We start from the raw sequence: 21,245 nt of genomic DNA on the forward strand, positions 1-21,245 counted from the left end.
GATTAGGACACAATGATGGAACAACAATCTCTTGATTGATATTCTTGTTAGAAACCACCTTAGGTAAAAACACAGATTTGGTACGCAGAACTACCTTATCTGCATGAAAAATCAGAGAAGGAGAATCACATTGTAAGGCAGATAGCTCAGAGACTCTTCGAGCCGAGGAAATAGCCATCAAAAACAGAACTTTCCAAGATAAAAGTTTAATATCAATGGAATGAAGGGGTTCAAACTGAACTCCTTGAAGAACTTTAAGAACCAAGTTTAAGCTCCACGGGGGAGCAACAGTTTTAAACACAGGCTTAATTCTAACCAAAGCCTGACAAAAAGCCTGGACGTCTGGAACCTCTGCCAGACGCTTGTGCAAAAGAATAGACAGAGCAGAAATCTGTCCTTTTAAAGAACTAGCTGATAATCCTTTGTCCAAACCCTCTTGGAGAAAGGACAATATCCTAGGAATCCTAACCTTACTCCATGAGTAATTCTTGGATTCACACCAATAAAGATATTTACGCCATATCTTATGGTAGATTTTCCTGATGACAGGCTTTCATGCCTGTATTAAGGTATCAATGACTGACTCGGAGAAGCCACGCCTTGATAGGATCAAGCGTTCAATCTCCATACAGTCAGTCTCAGAGAAATTAGATTTGGATGATTGAAAAGACCTTGTATTAGAAGGTCCTGCCTCAGAGGCAGAGTCCATGGTGGAAAGGATGACATGTCCACTAGGTCTGCATGCCAGGTCCTGCGTGGCCACGCAGGCGCTATCAGAATCACTGATGCTCTCTCCTGTTTGATTTTGGCAATCAGTCGAGGGAGCAGAGGAAACGGTGAAAACACATAAGCCAGGTTGAAAAACCAAGGAGCTGCTAGAGCATCTATCAGCGTCGCTCCCGGGTCCCTGGACCTGGATCCGTAACAAGGAAGCTTGGCATTCTGGCGAGACGCCATGAGATCCAGTTCTGGTTTGCCCCAACGATGGATCAGTTGAGCAAACACCTCCGGATGGAGTTCCCACTCCCCCGGATGAAAAGTCTGACGACTTAGAAAATCCGCCTCCCAGTACTCTATGCCTGGGATGTGGATCGCCGACAGATGGCAAGAGTGAGACTCTGCCCAGCGAATTATCTTTGAGACTTCTAACATCGCTAGGGAACTCCTGGTTCCCCCTTGATGGTTGATGTAAGCCACAGTCGTGATGTTGTCCGACTGAAATCTGATGAACCTCAGGGTTGCTAACTGAGGCCAAGCTAGAAGAGCATTGAATATTGCTCTTAACTCCAGAATATTTATTGGGAGGAGTTTCTCCTCCTGAGTCCACGATCCCTGAGCCTTCAGGGAGTTCCAGACTGCGCCCCAACCTAGAAGGCTGGCATCTGTTGTTACAATCATCAAATCTGGCCTGCGAAAGGTCATACCCATGGACAGATGGACCCGAGATAGCCACCAGAGAAGAGAATCTCTGGTCTCTTGATCCAGATTTAGTAGAGGGGACAAATCTGAGTAATCCCTATTCCACTGATTTAGCATGCATAATTGCAGCGGTCTGAGATGCAGGCGCGCAAATGGCACTATGTCCATTGCCGCTACCATTAAGCCGATTACTTCCATGCACTGAGCCACTGACAGACGTGGAATGGAATGAAGGACACGGCAAGCATTTAGAAGTTTTGATAACCTGGACTCCGTCAGGTAAATTTTCATCTCTACAGAATCTATAAGAGTCCCTAGGAAGGTGACTCTTGTGAGTGGGGATAGAGTACTCTTTTCCACGTTCACTTTCCACCCATGCGACCTCAGAAATGCCAGAACTATCTCTGTATGAGACTTGGCAATTTGAAAGCTTGACGCCTGTATCAGGATGTCGTCTAGATACGGAGCCACCGCTATGCCTCGCGGTCTTAGAACCGCCAGAAGTGAGCCCAGAACCTTTGTAAAGATTCTCGGGGCTGTGGCCAACCCGAAGGGAAGAGCTACAAATTGGTAATGCCTGTCTAGAAAGGCAAACCTTAGGAACCGATGATGATCTTTGTGAATCGGTATGTGAAGGTAGGCATCCTTTAAGTCCACTGTGGTCATGTACTGACCCTCTTGGATCATGGGTAGGATGGTCCAAATAGTTTCCATTTTGAATGATGGAACTCTGAGGAATTTGTTTAAGATCTTTAGATCCAAGATAGGTCTGAAGGTTCCCTCTTTCTTGGGAACCACAAACAGATTTGAATAAAACCCCTGTGCCTCTTGCACACAGCTTAGGAATGCCTCTTTCTTTATCTGGTTTGCTGATAACCTTGAAAGATGAAATCTCCCTTGTGGAGGAGAAGCTTTGAAGTCCAGAAGATATCCCTGAGATATGATCTCCAACGCCCAGGGATCCTGAACATCTCTTGCCCACGCCTGGGCGAAGAGAGAAAATCTGCCCCCCACTAGATCCGTTTCCGGATAGGGGGCTGTTCCCTCATGCTGTCTTGGGGGCAGCAGCAGGTTTTCTGGCCTACTTGTCCTTGTTCCAGGACTGGTTAGGTTTCCAGGCCTGTCTGGAATGAGCAACAGTTCCCTCTTGTTTTGAAGCGGAGGAAGTTGATGCTGCTCCTGCCTTGAAATTTCGAAAGGCACCAAAATTAGACTGTTTGGCCTTTGATTTGGCCCTGTCCTGAGGAAGGGTATGACCCTTGCCTCCAGTAATGTCAGCAATAATTTCCTTCAAGCCAGGCCCGAATAAGGTCTGCCCCTTGAAAGGAATGTTGAGTAAATTAGACTTTGAAGTCACGTCAGCTGACCAGAATTTAAGCCATAGCGCCCTACGCGCCTGGATGGCGAATCCGGAATTCTTAGCCGTTAGTTTAGTCAAATGAACAATGGCATCAGAAACAAAAGAGTTAGCTAGCTTAAGCGTTCTAAGCTTGTCAATAATTTCCTCCAATGGAGCTGTATGGATGGCCTCTTCCAGGGCCTCAAACCAGAATGCCGCTGCAGCAGTGAAAGGCGCAATGCATGCAAGGGGCTGCAAAATAAAATCTTGTTGAATAAACATTTTCTTAAGGTAACCCTCTAATTTTTTATCCATTGGATCTGAAAAACATAATTTATGCTTACCTGATAAATTCCTTTCTTCTGTAGTGTGATCAGTCCACGGGTCATCATTACTTCTGGGATATTAACTGCTCCCCTACAGGAAGTGCAAGAGGATTCACCCAGCAGAGCTGCATATAGCTCCTCCCCTCTACGTCACTCCCAGTCATTCGACCAAGGACCAACGAGAAAGGAAAAGCCAAGGGTGAAGTGGTGACTGGAGTATAAATTAAAAAATATTTACCTGCCTTAAAACAGGGCGGGCCGTGGACTGATCACACTACAGAAGAAAGGAATTTATCAGGTAAGCATAAATTATGTTTTCTTCTGTTAAGTGTGATCAGTCCACGGGTCATCATTACTTCTGGGATACCAATACCAAAGCAAAAGTACACGGATGACGGGAGGGATAGGCAGACTCTTTATACAGAAGGAACCACTGCCTGAAGAACCTTTCTCCCAAAAATAGCCTCCGATGAAGCAAAGGTGTCAAATTTGTAAAATTTGGAAAAAGTATGAAGCGAAGACCAAGTTGCAGCCTTGCAAATCTGTTCAACAGAGGCCTCATTCTTGAAGGCCCAAGTGGAAGCCACAGCTCTAGTAGAATGAGCTGTAATTCTTTCAGGGGGCTGCTGTCCAGCAGTCTCATAAGCTAAACGAATTATGCTACGAAGCCAAAAAGAAAGAGAGGTAGCGGAAGCTTTTTGACCTCTCCTCTGCCCAGAGTAAATGACAAACAGAGAAGACGTTTGTCGGAATTCCTTAGTTGCCTGCAAGTAAAATTTTAGAGCCCGGACTACATCCAGGTTGTGCAGTAGACGTTCCTTCTTTGAAGAAGGATTTGGGCATAAAGAAGGAACAACAATCTCTTGATTGATATTCCTGTTAGTAACTACCTTAGGTAAGAACCCAGGTTTAGTACGCAGGACTACCTTATCCGAATGAAAAATCAAATAAGGAGAATCACAATGTAAGGCTGATAATTCAGAGACTCTTCGAGCCGAGGAAATAGCCATTAAAAATAGAACTTTCCAAGATAACAACTTTATATCAATGGAATGAAGGGGTTGAAACGGAACGCCCTGTAAAACATTAAGAACAAGGTTTAAACTCCATGGTGGAGCAACAGTTTTAAACACAGGCTTAATCCTGGCCAAAGCCTGACAAAAAGCCTGGACGTCAGGAACTTCTGACAGACGTTTGTGTAACAGAATGGACAGAGCTGAGATCTGTCCCTTTAATGAACTAGCAGATAAACCCTTTTCTAAACCTTCTTGTAGAAAAGACAATATCCTAGGAATCCTAACCTTACTCCAAGAGTAACCTTTGGATTCACACCAATGTAGGTATTTACGCCATATCTTATGGTAAATCTTTCTGGTAACAGGTTTCCTAGTCTGTATTAAGGTACTAATAACTGACTCAGAAAACCCACGTCTTGATAAAATTAAGCGTTCAATTTCCAAGCAGTCAGCTTCAGAGAAGTTAGATTTTGATGTTTGAAGGGACCCTGTATCAGAAGGTCCTGTTTCAGAGGTAGAGACCAAGGCGGACAGGATGACATGTCCACCAGGTCTGCATACCAAGTCCTGCGTGGCCACGCAGGTGCTATTAGAATCACTGATGCTCTCTCTTGTTTGATTCTGGCTATCAATCGAGGAAGCAACGGGAAGGGTGGAAACACGTAAGCCATCCTGAAGTCCCAAGGTGCTGTCAGAGCACCTATCAGGACTGCTCCTGGATCCCTGGATCTGGACCCGTAACGAGGAAGCTTGGCGTTCTGTCGAGACGCCATGAGATCTATCTCTGGTTTGCCCCAACGTCGAAGTATTTGGGCAAAGACCTCCGGATGAAGTTCCCACTCCCCCGGATGAAAAGTCTGACGACTTAAGAAATCCGCCTCCCAGTTCTCCACTCCCGGGATGTGGATTGCTGACAGGTGGCAAGAGTGAGACTCTGCCCAGCGAATTATCTTTGATACTTCCATCATAGCTAGGGAGCTTCTTGTCCCTCCCTGATGGTTGATGTAAGCTACAGTCGTGATGTTGTCCGACTGAAACCTGATGAACCCCCGAGTTGTCAACTGGGGCCAAGCCAGGAGGGCATTGAGAACTGCTCTCAATTCCAGAATGTTTATTGGCAGGAGACTCTCCTCCTGACTCCATAGTCCCTGAGCCTTCAGGGAATTCCAGACGGCACCCCAACCTAGAAGGCTGGCGTCTGTTGTTACAATTGTCCAGTCTGGTCTGCTGAATGGCATCCCCCTGGACAGGTGTGGCCGAGAAAGCCACCATAGAAGAGAATTTCTGGTCTCTTGATCCAGATTCAGAGAAGGGGATAAGTCTGAGTAATCCCCATTCCACTGACCTAGCATGCACAGTTGCAGTGGTCTGAGGTGTAAGCGTGCAAAGGGTACTATGTCCATTGCCGCTACCATTAAGCCGATTACCTCCATACATTGAGCCACTGACGGGTGTTGAATGGAATGAAGAGTGCGGCAAGCACTTTGAAGTCTTGATAGCCTGTCCTCTGTCAGGTAAATCTTCATTTCTACAGAATCTATAAGAGTCCCCAGGAAGGGAACTCTTGTGAGTGGAACGAGTGAACTTTTCTTTTCGTTCACCTTCCATCCATGTGACCTTAGAAATGCCAGCACTAACTCTGTATGAGATTTGGCAGTTTGAAAGCTTGAATCAGAATGTCGTCTAGGTATGGAGCTACCGAGATTCCCCGCGGTCTTAGTACCGCCAGAAGAGCACCCAGAACCTTTGTGAAGATTCTTGGAGCTGTAGCCAATCCGAATGGAAGAGCCACAAACTGGTAATGCCTGTCTAGGAAGGCAAACCTTAGGTACCGGTAATGATCTTTGTGAATTTGTTTAGGATCTTTAAGTCCAGGATTGGTCTGAAAGTTCCCTCTTTTTTGAGAACCACAAACAGATTTGAGTAAAACCCCTGTCCCTGTTCCGATCGTGGAACTGGATGGATTACTCCCATTAACAAGAGCTCTTGTACGCAGCGTAGAAAAGCCTCTTTCTTTGTCTGGATTGTTGACAATCTTGACAGATGAAATCTCTCTCTTGGAGGAGAGTATTTGAAGTCCAGAAGGTATCCCTGAGATATTATCTCTAGCGCCCAGGGATCCTGAACATCTCTTGCCCAAGCCTGGGCGAAGAGAGAAAGTCTGCCCCCCACTAGATCCGATCCCGGATCGGGGGCCCTCAATTCATGCTGTTTTGGGGGCAGCAGCAGGTTTCCTAGTCTGCTTGCCCTTGTTCCAAGACTGGTTAGGTTTCCAGCCTTGTCTGTAGCGAGCAACAGCTCCTTCCTGTTTTGGTGCAGAGGAAGTTGATGCTGCTCCTGCTTTGAAATTACGAAAGGAACGAAAACTAGACTGTCTAGTCTTGGCTTTGGCTTTGTCCTGAGGCAGGGCATGGCCTTTACCTCCTGTAATGTCAGCGATAATCTCTTTCAACCCGGGCCCGAATAAGGTCTGCCCTTTGAAAGGTATATTAAGCAATTTAGACTTAGAAGTAACATCAGCTGACCAGGATTTTAGCCACAGCGCCCTGCGTGCCTGAATGGCGAATCCTGAATTCTTCGCCGTAAGTTTAGTAAGATGTACTACGGCCTCCGAAATTAATGAATTAGCTAGTTTAAGGACTCTAAGCCTGTCCGTAATGTCGTCCAGAGTAGCTGAACCAATGTTCTCTTCCAGAGACTCAATCCAGAATGCCGCTGCAGCCGTGATCGGCGCAATGCATGCAAGGGGTTGCAATATAAAACCTTGTTGAACAAACATTTTCTTAAGGTAACCCTCTAACTTTTTATCCATTGGATCTGAAAAAGCACAGCTATCCTCCACCGGGATAGTGGTACGCTTAGCTAAAGTAGAAACTGCTCCCTCCACCTTAGGGACCGTTTGCCATAAGTCCCTTGTGGTGGCGTCTATTGGAAACATTTTTCTAAATATCGGAGGGGGTGAGAACGGCACACCGGGTCTATCCCACTCCTTAGTAACAATTTCAGTAAGTCTCTTAGGTATAGGAAAAACCTCAGTACTCGTCGGTACCGCAAAATATTTATCCAACCTACACATTTTCTCTGGTATTGCAACTGTGTTACAATCATTCAGAGCCGCTAACACCTCCCCTAGTAATACACGGAGGTTTTCCAGTTTAAATTTAAAATTTGAAATATCTGAATCCAGTCTGTTTGGATCAGAACCGTCACCCACAGAATGAAGTTCTCCGTCCTCATGTTCTGCCACCTGTGACGCAGTGTCTGACATGGCCCTAATATTATCAGCGCACTCTGTTCTCACCCCAGAGTGATCACGCTTACCTTTTAGTTCTGGTAATTTAGCCAAAACTTCAGTCATAACAGTAGACATATCCTGTAATGTGATTTGTAATGGCCGCCCAGCTGTACTCGGCGCTACAATATCACGCACCTCCCTCTGAGCGGGAGATGTAGGTACTGACACGTGAGGCGAGTTAGTCGGCATAACTCTCCCCTCGTTGTTTGGTGAAATTTGTTCAATTTGTACAGATTGATTTTTATTTAAAGTAGCATCAATACAGTTAGTACATAAATTTCTATTGGGCTCCACTTTGGCATTGCAACAAATGACACAGGTATCATCTTCTGAATCAGACATGTTTAACACACTAGCAAATAAACTTGCAACTTGGAAATACAATTCAAATAGAATAATATTAAAACGTACTGTGCCTTTAAGAAGTACAGAAGATCTATGACAGTTAAAAATTAATAAATTGAAACAGTTATAGCCTCAATCCTTGTAAACAACACAACTTTAGCAAAGGTTTAATCCCATTAGCAAAGATAACAATTTCTGAAAGCAGGAAACAAATTACAGAATAAAAGTTTTTATTTCAGTTAAACTATAATTCTCACAGCTCTGCTGAGAGAAATTACCTCCCTCAAAATAAGTTTTGAAGACCCCTGAGCTCTGTAGAGATGAACCAGATCATGCAGGGAATACAATGAGTTGCTGACTGAAATATTTGATGCATAGTAAAAGCGCCCCTCCCCCACACACACAGCAGTGAGGGAGAACAGAAACTGACAGAAAAAACAGATTTAAGCAACTGCCAAGTGGAAAAATGGTGCCCAAACATTTATTCACTCAGTACCTCAGCAAATTAAAACGATTTTACATTCCAGCAAAAACGTTAAACATAATCTCTAGTTATTAAACAGCTTTATGTCTTTCTTACAGTGTAATTCTAGTGAAGTACCATTCTCCCAGAATACTGAAGTGTAAAGTATACATACATGACATTATATCGGTATGGCAGGATTTTCTCATCAATTCCATTGTCAGAAAATAAAAACTGCTACATACCTCTATGCAGATTCATCTGCCCGCTGTCCCCTGATCTGAAGTTTACCTCACTCCTCAGATGGCCGAGAACAGCAATATGATCTTAACTACTCCGGCTAAAATCATAGCAAAACTCTGGTAGATTCTTCCTCAAACTCTGCCAGAGAGGTAATAACACACTCCGGTGCTATTTTAAAATAACAAACTTTTGATTGAAGATATAAAACTAAGTATAATCACCATAGTCCTCTCACACGACCTATCTAGTTGCTGGGTGCAAGAGAATGACTGGGAGTGACGTAGAGGGGAGGAGCTATATGCAGCTCTGCTGGGTGAATCCTCTTGCACTTCCTGTAGGGGAGCAGTTAATATCCCAGAAGTAATGATGACCCGTGGACTGATCACACTTAACAGAAGAAAAGCACAACTGTCCTCAACCGGGATAGTGGTACGCTTTGCTAAAGTAGAAACTGCTCCCTCCACCTTAGGGACCGTCTGCCATAAGTCCCGTGTAGTGGCGTCTATTGGAAACATTTTTCTAAATATAGGAGGTGGGGAAAAGGGCACACCGGGTCTATCCCACTCCTTGCTAATAATTTCTGTAAGCCTTTTAGGTATAGGAAAAACGTCAGTACACACCGGCACCGCATAGTATCTATCCAGCCTACACAATTTCTCTGGAATTGCAACTGTGTTACAGTCATTCAGAGCAGCTAATACCTCCCCAAGCAATACACGGAGGTTCTCAAGCTTAAATTTAAAATTAGAAATCTCTGAATCAGGTTTCCCCGAGTCAGAGATGTAACCCACAGAATGAAGCTCTCCGTCCTCATGTTCTGCATACTGTGACACAGTATCAGACATGGCTCTTACAGCATTTGCGAGCTCTGTATCTCTCCTAACCCCAGAGCTATCGCGCTTGCCTCTTAATTCAGGCAATCTAGATAATACCTCTGACAGGGTATTATTCATGATTGCAGCCATGTCCTGCAAGGTAATCGCTATGGGCGTCCCTGATGTAATTGGCGCCATATTAGCGTGCGTCCCCTGAGCGGGAGGTGAAGGGTCTGACATGTGGGGAGAGTTAGTCGGCATAACTTCCCCCTCGACAGAAGCCTCTGGTGATAATTCTTTTATAGATAAAGACTGATCTTTACTGTTTAAGGTGAAATCAATACATTTAGTACACATTCTCCTATGGGGCTCCACCATGGCTTTCAAACATAATGAACAAGTAGGTTCCTCTGTATCAGACATGTTTAAACAGACTAGCAATGAGACTAGCAAGCTTGGAAAACACTTTAAACAAGTTTACAAGCAATATAAAAAAACGTTACTACGCCTTTAAGAAACACAAATTTTGTCCAAATTTGAAATAACAGTGAAAAAAGGCAGTTACACTAACAAAATTTTTTACAGTGTATGTAACAAGTCAGCAGAGCATTGCACCCACTTGCAAATGGATGATTAACCCCTTAATAACAAAAACAGAATAATAAATGACAAAAAGTTTTTTAAACACAGTCACAACTGCCACAGTCTACTGTGATTGTTACCCTCCTCAAACACGACTTTGAAGCCTTTTGAGCCCTTCAGAGATGTCCTGTATCATGCAGAGGGAAGCTGAATGTCTCTGTCAGTATTTTTAGCTGCACAGAAAAGCACTAAAAAAGGCCCCTCCCACTCATATTACAACAGTGGAAAGCCTCCAGGAACTGTTTCTAGGTAAAATTCAAGCCAGCCACGTGGAAAAAACTAGGCCCCAATAAGTTTTATCACCAAACATATATAAAAAACGATTAAACATGCCAGCAAACGTTTTAAAATACACTTTTATAAGAGTATGTATCTCTATTAATAAGCCTGATACCAGTCGCTATCACTGCATTTAAGGCTTTACTTACATTACTTTGGTATCAGCAGCATTTTCTAGCAAATTCCATCCCTAGAAAAATATTTTAACTGCACATACCTTATTGCAGGAAAGCCTGCACGCTATTCCCCCTCTGAAGTTACCTCACTCCTCAGAATATGTGAGAACAGCAAAGGATCTTAGTTACTTCTGCTAAGATCATAGAAAATGCAGGCAGATTCTTCTAAAATACTGCCTGAGATAAACAGTACACTCCGGTACCATTTAAAAATAACAAACTTTTGATTGAAGAAATAAACTAAGTCTAAAACACCACAGTCCTCTTACGACCTCCATCTTAGTTGAGAGTTGCAAGAGAATGACTGGATATGGCAGTGAGGGGAGGAGCTATATAGCAGCTTTGCTGTGGGTGATCTTCTTGCAACTTCCTGTTGGCAAGGAGAATATCCCATAAGTAATGGATGATCCGTGGACTGGATACACTTAACAAGAGAAAAGGAAATATGGAGGTAATCCGGCTAGTGGAAGGGGAAGAGGGGCAGTGGTTTGTGGGGACAGAAAACTAACACACACAGCAATATTAATACAAGGATGAAGTGGGGGAGAACATACTAACATACTATACATATGCAGAGCCGTGAGCCATAATCAAGCCTTCAGGAACAAAAATTACAGTATTTGGGGAATGAATAGGCAGCAACACTCATATGTATCAACTGCAGATGTGTTAATCAGAGGGAGCATGTATAAAAACTTTACTTTACGAGTCGATCATAATATGAGGAAACTAGACATAAACCAACTATGCAAAGCAGTGGGCGGAGCTTGGCAGACATTTTAGGCAGTTACAAAGTTTAAATCTGTTACATTTTCAGCAACTTCTTGTAAGCTTATAGAAGAGGGACATGGTGAAGGATGCTTGTGCGATATGTAAGAATATGTTACAATAACAATATGTTGGGTGTAAACTGCCCCTTTAAGTGCACTTAGAGCTTTGGGAATATTTGCCTCCTCTAGTAGCCAGGAGTTGAATCCCAGACCAAGTGGCTTATGGACTCTTACCATCTTATGAAAGAAATATAGGTTTTATAACCATTAAAGTTTCATTTTGTACTACTATTTCTACTGGTACAAATCCCCAAATCTGGCATTTCAGAATCCAGAATTATTGCAAAAACCAGACGTTTTCATTTTTTTTTTAAATAAGTCACTTCTTTACCTGTGCCCGCATTTTGTTAGTTTTTTTTATGCTCTAAAATTCAAATAACAGTCTACATAAAACAATAATTATTACCTTCCTTTTCACAGTACAGTACTATCTATGTATACAAAACTATTAAAAATGCTAAAACTAACTTTCGTTTGCAAGCGTAAACTGTATAATGAAATGTAAATATTGCCAAAATGACCTAGGATATTGTTGTTTTACAAATAAAGAAATATTCTGAAATTCAAGCTATTCTTAAATCCAAACCTTTTCCGGTGGAAAGCAGTTTGGATAAAGGATTTTGTACCTGTATATACTCCTTGAAAAACATCTGGAGTATGTTTATTTTATTGCTGTTTAGGTACAGATATAAATTAGCTCTTACATTAATCAAGCAATCACTGTGTAGAAAGTTGCAGTGGCAGACTTTCTTAGGGCAGTTGAAAACGCAGAACGTTTAGAGTAAAATGGCATGATAAACATACAAAAAAAGCACATTAAAGCATATTATCATTATGAAGCATATTTAAACAAAGTTAGCGGGTATCCGGCATGATGCGGCCGACCGGGAGTTCCAGGAGCCCGGCCAGCCGGAGAGGGGTTAGGCGGGTATCCAGTGTGGTGCAGTTCCAGGAGTCCGGCCAGCCTAGAAGGGTTTTCCCGGTCATAGATCAGCTCTTTCCTGCCCAAGTACACACAGCAAAAACAACATATAGCAAGAGTCAGTGAGATCCCATAAGCCATGAAATGGAAAAATATAATGTAGAAAGGAGTCAGCCAGGCAGAAGGGGGGGGGGTTGCCTTGGTGGTCTGGTATCCGTGACATCTCCCCCCTTCTAGTCTGGAAGACCCGGCTAGACCCCCAACGGGGTCCTCTACTTGGCCCTCCACTTGTTGGTTGTTGGGAGGTGACATTGCGTCCATCCTGGGCTTGTGGTATCCTTGTTGCTCCCCGCTGGCCTTCATCCCCCTGCGCTATGGGCGCAGGGATATTCACATAAGGCACAGTCCCAGGTTTCCATGGCTGGCTCCAGACAATTTGCTCTCCCCCAAGTCCCAGTGTCCTTAAGTCCCAGTGTCCTTAAGTCCCATGGCCGCACTGCCTCCTTCTGGGACCCTCGTCTGCCTACCTGCCGACACACCCACAAACAAAGCCCTTGAAGGTTTCCCAGCTGTATTCTCAATCCAGACTGTAGGTTGAGGTTGCTCCTTGGTGGGGCAGGCAAGACTTGGGTGCCCAAACTTGTGGCACCAACTGCATGGGCGGGTATCCCCCGGGCCTAATGTCATGTCTGCCCCCTGTGGGAAATCCTCCTGGGCAAAAAAAAAGGGTAGAGATCATGCCCAGCTTCTGGGGAGAGAGACTGGCTGTCTCTTCTCCCGGGAAGGGAGGTCGGCTACCCACCCAAATAACTAGACAGACTAGCATTCAGGTGAAACAAGAACTGATTTTATTGTGAAACACACTCGCCTTATATACACACACACAAAGGGTCTTATCTGACTCTCAAATCTCCCACCATTCCCGCTCCTTCAGACAGACTAGCGCCTGCCATAGCTGCCGCAGTCCCACAGAGTCCCAGGACACAGGGGTGGTGGTTTCGGGGTGATCCCAGGGGAGCAGCGGCACTTCCAGGGTGTCATTTGAGTAACTAGATGTTCGTAACTGGGGACCAAAGTAACAGCCCATAAAAGATGGGAGGAAGGGGTGTCCAAAACCCCCGGTTCTCATAGGACCTTACCCACTTCTTGTCCTCCCTAGGGGCTACCAGTCCCCAAAAGAGCGGAGCTCTGGGGCAAAGGGCCACTGGAGCGACCAGGGGTAAAGTTAGCGGGTGTCCAGCGGGATGCGGTTGACCAGGAGTTCCAGGAGTCTGGCCAGCCGAAGAGGAGTTAGGTGAGTATCCGGTGCGGCCAGTGGGATGTTCCAGGAGCCCGGCCAACCTAGAAGGGTTTTCCCGGTCATAGATCAGCTCTTTCCTGACCAAGTACACACAGCAAAAACAACATATAGCAAGAGTCCTTGAGATCCCATAAGCCATAAAATGGCCGAATCTAATATAGAAAAAAGTCAGCTAGGGACAAGGGGGTGGGGGTAGCCTTGGTGGTCTGGTATCCGTGACACCTATAACCCCCAGTCATTCGGCCGAAGGGAAACGGAAGAAGAGAACACAAAAGGTATAGAGGTGCCTGAGGACTAGACAAAAAAAACTGTCTACTTAATTTGAATAAGGGTGGTTCGTGGACTCTCCATGCCCAGAAATAAATACATTTATCAGGTAAGCATACATTTTGTTTTATTTCCTATGGCATGGAGAGTCCACAGAACATTCTAATTACTAGTGGGAACCAATACCCAAGCTAGAGGACAAAGAATGAATAGGGAGGGAGAACAAGACAGGCGGACCTAAACTGAAGGCACCACCGCTTGAAGAACCTTTTTGGCAAAAGTATCAAATTTGTAGAATTTGGAAAAAGTATGAATAGAGGACCAAGTGGCCTCCCTTACAGATTTGATCCACAGGAGCTTAATTTTTGAAAGCCCATGAAGATGAAACAGCTCAGAATGAGCCGTAATTCTCTCAGGAGGCTGCTGTTCAGCTGTCTCATAAGCTAAATGGATAACACTTCTTAACCATAGAGAAAGAGTGGTAGAAGTGGCCTTCTGACCCCTACGCTTAGCAGAGAAAACAATAAACAGGGCAGAAGTCTGCCAAAAATCTTTAGTTGCTTGAAGGTAAAATTTAAGAGCATGCACAACATCCAAGTTATGCAAAAGATGTTCCTTCTGGGAAGAAGGGTTAGGACAAAAAGGAACAACAGTTTCCTGATTAATATTGCGATCCGACACTAGCTTAGGGAGAAACCCATGCTTAGTACGAACGTAAGGGGAAGGTAAGGGGAATCACACTGCAGAGACGAAAGTTCGGAAACTCTGCGAGCAGAAGAAATAGCAAGAAGAAACAAAACCTTCCAAAATAGTAATGTAATACTAACAGAATGCATTGGCTCAAACGGAGCCTGCTGCAAAACTCTGAGAACAAGATTAAGACTCCAAGGAGGAGCAACAGATTTAAACACAGGCCTGATTCTGACCAAGGCCTGAACAAAAGGCTGAACATCTGGCAGAACTGAGACGTTTATGCAGAAGAATAGACAGAGCAGAAATCTGACCCTTCAAAGTACTGACTGACAAACCCATCTCTATGCCCTCCTGAAGAAAAGCCAAAATTCGAGGAACCCTTACTTTGTTCCAAGAAAAACCTTTTGAATCACACCAATGAAGGTATTTACACTATACCCTATTGTTAATTCTGCATGTAACTGGTTTACAAGCCTGAAGCATAGTATCTATGACTTTCTCAGAGAAGCCACGTCTAGCCAAACTTAAGACGTTCAATCTCCAAGCAGTCAGCTTCAGAGAAACCAGATTTGGATGAATAAAGGGACCCTGAAGTAGAAGGACATTCCTGAAAGGTAAATTCCACGGCGGAAGAGATGACATTGTCACCAGATCCACGAACCAGATCCTGCAAGGCCACGCAGGAGCTATTAGAATCATAGAAGCTCTCTCCTGTTTGCTGCGAGCAATTACTCGTGGAAGCAAAGCAAACGGAGGAAACAGGCATGCTAGATTGAAGCTCTAAGGAACTGCTAGAGCATCTACCAGAACGGCTTGAGGATCTCTTGACCTTGAACCGTACTTTGGAAGCTTGGCGTTTTGTCGAGACACCATCAGATCCAACTCCGGAACCCCCCACCTGAGAGTTATCATTGTGAAAATTTCTGGGTGGAGAGCCCACTCTCTGGGATGAAAAGTCTGCCTGCTTAGAAAATCCCCCTCCCAGTTGTCCACCCCTGGTATGTGGATGGCAGAGAGATGGCAATCGTGAGACTCTGCAAGACACCTCCTTTATTGCCAAGAAACTCTGAGTTCTTCCCTGGTGATTGATGTAGGTCACTGAGGTGATGTTGTCCGACTGAAATCTGATAAATCAGACCAAAGGTAGTTGAGACCAAGGTATTAAAGCATAGAAAATAGCTCTCAACTCCAACATGTTTATTGGAATAAACGACTCCTCTGGAGTCCACAAACCCTGAGTCTTTAAGAAATCCCAAACTGCTCCCCAGTCTAACAGGCTGGCGTCCGTGGTCACAATCACCCAGGAAGGCCTCAGGAAGCATGTGCCCCAAGACAGATGGTCCTGTGAAACCCAGACTGAGAGAAAGAACAAAAACAGAATTTATGCTTACCTGATAAATTTCTTTCTCCTACGGTGTGTCCGGTCCACGGCTTCATCCTTACTTGTGGGATATTCTCTTCCCCTACAGGAAATGGCAAAGAGAGCACACAGCAAGAGCTGTCCATATAGTCCCCCCTCTGGCTCCGCCCCCCAGTCATTCGACCGACGGTTAGGAGAAAAAGGAAAACCATAGGGTGCCGTGGTGACTGTAGTGTATGGAATAACATTTTTTAAACCTGACTAAAAAGCCAGGGCGGGCCGTGGACCGGACACACCGTAGGAGAAAGAAATTTATCAGGTAAGCATAAATTCTGTTTTCTCCTACATTGGTGTGTCCGGTCCACGGCTTCATCCTTACTTGTGGTAACCAATACCAAAGCTTTAGGACACGGATGAAGGGAGGGAACAAGTCAGGTAACCTAAACGGAAGGCACCACAGCTTGCAAAACCTTTCTCCCAAAAATAGCCTCCGAAGAAGCATAAGTATCGAATTTGCAAAATTTGGCAAAAGTATGCAGAGAAGACCAAGTCGCTACCTTACAGATCTGATCAACAGAAGCCTCGTTCTTGAAGGCCCATGTGGAAGCCACAGCTCTAGTAGAGTGAGCTGTAATTCGTTCAGGAGGCTGCCGTCCGGCAGTCTCATAAGCCAATCGGATGATGCTTTTCAGCCAAAAAGAAAGAGAGGTAGCAGTAGCTTTCTGCCCTCTCCTCTTACCAGAATAAACGACAAACAAGGATGAAGTCTGTCTGAAATCCTTTGTTGCTTCTAAATAGAATTTTAAAGCACGGACGACATCTAAATTGTGTAACAAACGTTCCTTCTTCGAAACTGGATTCGGACACAGAGAAGGAACAACTATTTCCTGGTTAATATTCCTGTTGGAAACCACTTTTGGAAGAAAACCAGGTTTGGTACGCAAAACAACCTTATCTGTATGGAATACCAGATAGGGTGAAGTACACTGCAAAGCAGACAATTCAGAAACTCTTCTAGCAGAAGAAATAGCAACCAAAAACAGAACTTTCCAAGATAGTAACTTAATATCTATGGAATGTAATGGTTCAAACCGAACCCCTTGAAGAACTGAAAGAACTAAGTTTAGACTCCATGGAGGAGTCATGGGTCTGTAGACAGGCTTGATTCTGACTAAGGCCTGTACAAATTCCTGTACATCTGGCACTGCTGCCAGACGTTTGTGCAACAAAACAGACAGAGCAGATATCTGTCCTTTTAGAGAACTCGCTGACAACCCTTTATCCAAACCCTCTTGGAGAAAGGAGAGTATCCTAGGAATTTTAATTTTACTCCAAGAGAATCCCTTGGATTCGCACCAACAGATATATTTTTTCCATATCTTATGGTAAATTTTCCTAGTCACAGGTTTTCTGGCTTGGACCAGAGTATCTATAACTGAATCTGAAATCCCACGCTTAGATAAAATCAAGCGTTCAATTTCCAAGCAGTCAGTTGCAGAGAGACTAGATTTGGATGTTCGAATGGACCTTGTACTAGAAGATCCTGTCTCAAAGGTAGGTGCCTGTGAATCAAAGAGAAAGAGAGAGGCGCCTCATGGGACAGTATCGTAACAACCAGATAAGACAAACAATGATGCAGCCCGTGATGGGGTATACTCACAAGGATAGCGGCATATGAGGATGCCTAGTAGAGCGGGACGGGACTTTAGGTCGCCCGACAGACATACACAGCAGTGCGTGGAGACATCAGGTCACGGGGTCCGTTCAGCCAATCAACGGCCACAGAGAATCAGCTTCAGACGTCAGAGCTGTTCCGGGAGTAGCCAATGCTAAGCAGTATGCCAACGCGTTTCAGCCTAGACTAGGCCTTTCTCAAGACTAAGACTAAGTTAGTCTTGAGAAAGGCCTAGTCTAGGCCGAAACGCGTTGGCATACTGCTTAGCATTGGCTACTCCCGGAACAGCTCTGACGTCCGCCACCCTCTTGCGTATCGGAAAGGCATCAGCGTGCACAGGGACCTCTAGGATTTTGTCCATTTTGCACAATTTCTCTGGAATCACCAAAGAGTCACAATCATCAAGAGTAATTAGCACCTCCTTAAGCAGGGCGCGGAGATGTTCTAACTTAAATTTAAATGCCACGATATCAGGTTCTGCCTGCTGAGAAACTTTTCCTGAATTAGAAATTTCTCCCTCAGACAGACCCTCCCTCACTGCCAATTCAGACTGGTGTGAGGGTATAACAGATAAATTATCGTCAGCGCCCACTTGCTCATCCTCTGTATTTAAAACTGAGCAATCACGCAAAAGATTTGCTATAGAATTATCCATTACTGCAGTTAATTGCTGCATAGTAGCAAGCATTGGCGCGCTAGATTTACTAGGTGTCGCCTGCGCGGGCAAAACTGGTGTTGACACAGAAGGAGAGGATAATGAACTATCCCCACTACCTTCATTTGAAGAATCATCTTGGGCAACCTTATTAAATGTGACAGTACTGTCCTTACTTTGTTTGGACGCCATGGCACAATTTGAACATACATTTAAAGGGGGAACCACCTTGGCCTCCATACACACAGAACATATGCTATCTGAAGGTATAGACATGTGGCAGGCTATTAATGCAATAAAACCGTTTTTAAACAAAACCGTTACTGTCTCTTTAAATAATAAAATGAGCACACTTTATTTCTGAATGTTTGAAAAACTATGAAGGAAATATGCTTTGAAAGTATTGCACACCAAATTTCAAGTCTCTAACCCCTTAAATGAGCAAACTGGAGCTAATTGTTTAATTTGCCAGTTTAAACCCACTACAGTCCCTGCCACAGCCTTTGCTGCAGCTTTTACCTTCCTTGGGGGTTATTCAACACAGAAATAAACCTTCTTGAAATCGTTTTTATGGTCACAGGACCCTCTCACATGAAGCTGCATGCACTGCTTCCAAAAGTAAGAAAATGAGGCCTCCTCCCTCTGCATACCAGAGTGAAGGGGCTTTCCTGACTAGATTAGGTGTCTAAACAACTGCCAGGTGTAATAAAAACGTTCCCAAAGGTGTTTCAAAGTCAAAAAACACTCTAAAAGTCATATAAATAATATATAAATCAATCGATTTAGCCCACAATAGTGTCAACCAGTATAGAGCCCATTTATAAGCCTTCATTCTGTTATGAGTCTAAGAAAATGGCTTACCGATCCCATAAGGGAAAATGACAGTCTTCTAGCATTACTATGTCTTGTTAGAAAAGAGACTAGTCATACCTGGAGCAGAAAAGTCTGCAAACTGTTCCCCCCAACTGAAGTTCTCTGGTTTCAACAGTCCTGCGTGGGAACAGCAATGGATTTTAGTTACTGTTGCTAAAATCATACTCCTCTTTTAACAGAACTCTTCATCACTTTCTGTTGTAGAGTAAATAGTACAAACCGGCACTATTTTAAAATAACAAACTCTTGATAGAAGAAATAAAACTACAACTAACACCACATACTCTTTACCATCCCCGTGGAGATGCTACTTGTTCAGAGCAGGCAAAGAGAATGACTGGGGGGCGGAGCCAGAGGGGGGACTATATGGACAGCTCTTGCTGTGTGCTCTCTTTGCCATTTCCTGTAGGGGAAGAGAATATCCCACAAGTAAGGATGAAGCCGTGGACCGGACACACGAATGTAGGAGAAAGGTGCGCCTCATGTGTAGAACCACCAGATATGTAAGCACAGTGTTCTGAATGGGCCAAATGGGTACTCAAATTTCGTTGGAGCACCCTGATGTGCTGGTAGATACAGGCTGATATACTTAGGGGTGTATCAGCTCACCCACTCCAGAAGATCCCCATATTCTGCAAGTAGAAAGTAAAGCAGAAAGGCACTACATGTGCAGATCAACCAGAGTTGAATGGCAAATATATTAGTGATGCCAAAAGGGTACTCACATTTTAAACAAGCACACCTATGTGCTGGTAGAAACAGACTGATTTCAAGGCGTATCAGCTCACCCACTCCAGGTTCTCCCAATGGTCAGGATGCAAATGCAGAACAAAGCTAGAGCTTGTGTTCCAACCAATATTAAATGAACACAAGCAAGTAAGGTGCTCCCACTAAACTTGAATTTTTAAAAGCATATGTATATTTAAAACCAATATAATAAAAACAAGTAGTGGATACTGGGGTAAGAAGTAAAACAAACACCTGAGAAACACTTCATACACTCTCCCAACTCTGAGCCCCCAATAAAAAAATGATGCCTCTTTTCACATATAAGCAGTGCCCCTAAAACAAATTCAAATGCTTTCCACATGGATTTAACCCCTATAGTGCCGGTACCTTCAAACCTAGAAGGTGAAGCACTTACCTGTGGATCCTGCTCTGTCAGGCAGGAGCTGTTTTCTAAGGTGTGGCAGCTTCACCATATCTACCAGGGACCTATAGAAAAGAAAGAACAGAGTAACCAACTCTGGCTTTTTATAATAGGGGTAGGTAGCAATAATGTTAGAAGTCTAAGCAAAGGCTACCTCGCCGTCTTCTAACTGCTAATAGCCACCATTACTCTTACTAATGAGATTGACATGGACACAGCATAGACCAATCCTTGCTTGCAGGGAAAAGTACCTATTAAAAAATTTAAAATCTTCAGACACCATCTTCGCCATCCTCCCGTGATCAAGGCAAAGAGAATGACTGGGGGCTACGGGTAAGGGAAGTGATACTTAACACCACTGCTGGGGTGCTCTTTGTCTCCTCCTGCTGGCCAGGAGTGAATATCCCACTAGTAATCAGAATGTTTCGTGGACTCTCCATGCCATAGGAAAGAAAAAGTCTTTAATTAAACTTAATGATTATAACATTACATGGAAATTTATTTTAAAGGGAAATAAGACCCACATTTTTTGTTCATGATTCAGATAGAATATTTAATTTTAAACAAACTTTCAAATTTGCTTCTATTCAAATTCTTTGTTTTCTTGTTATCCTTTGTTTAAAAGCAGTGAAGTAAGCTCAGGAGTGTGCACGTGTCTGCATCACTATATGGCAGCAGTTTTGCTACAATGTTATACATTAGCAAGAGCACTAGATGGCAGCACTATTTCCTGTCATGTAGTGCTTCACACAAGTGCACTCTACCTATCTAGCTATCTCTTCAACATAGAACAAGAAGTGAACAAATTAAATTTGATAACATAAGTAAATTTGAATCTTTTTAAAAATTGTATTCTGTATCTGAATCAAGAAATAAAAATTAGGTTTTTTTCGTCCCTTTAAGTAACACAGTTTTGGCAATTAAAGAAAAGATATAGGGGCATATTTATCAAGCTCCGAATGGAGCTTGATGCCCCGTGTTTCTGGCGAGCCTGCAGGCACTCCAGAAACAGCAGTTATGAAGCAGCGGTCACAAAGGCCGCTGCTCCATAGCCTCTGCTCTGAGCAGGCGGACAGACATTGCCGGAAATCAACCCGATCAAGTACGATCGGGTTGATTGACACCCCCCTGCTGGCAGCCTATTGACCGTGAGTCTGCAGGG

General features: G+C 43.9%; 1 protein-coding gene across 1 annotated transcript in view; it reads right to left on the reverse strand.

Annotated features, from left to right (window-relative positions):
• LRRC9 (leucine rich repeat containing 9) overlaps window positions 1-21,245 on the reverse strand; it is a 716,419-nt gene that overhangs the window by 542,372 nt on the left and 152,802 nt on the right. The window lies entirely within an intron of this gene.

The sequence above is a fragment of the Bombina bombina genome, chromosome 1, assembly GCF_027579735.1.
Source record: "Bombina bombina isolate aBomBom1 chromosome 1, aBomBom1.pri, whole genome shotgun sequence".
NCBI lineage: Eukaryota > Metazoa > Chordata > Amphibia > Anura > Bombinatoridae > Bombina > Bombina bombina.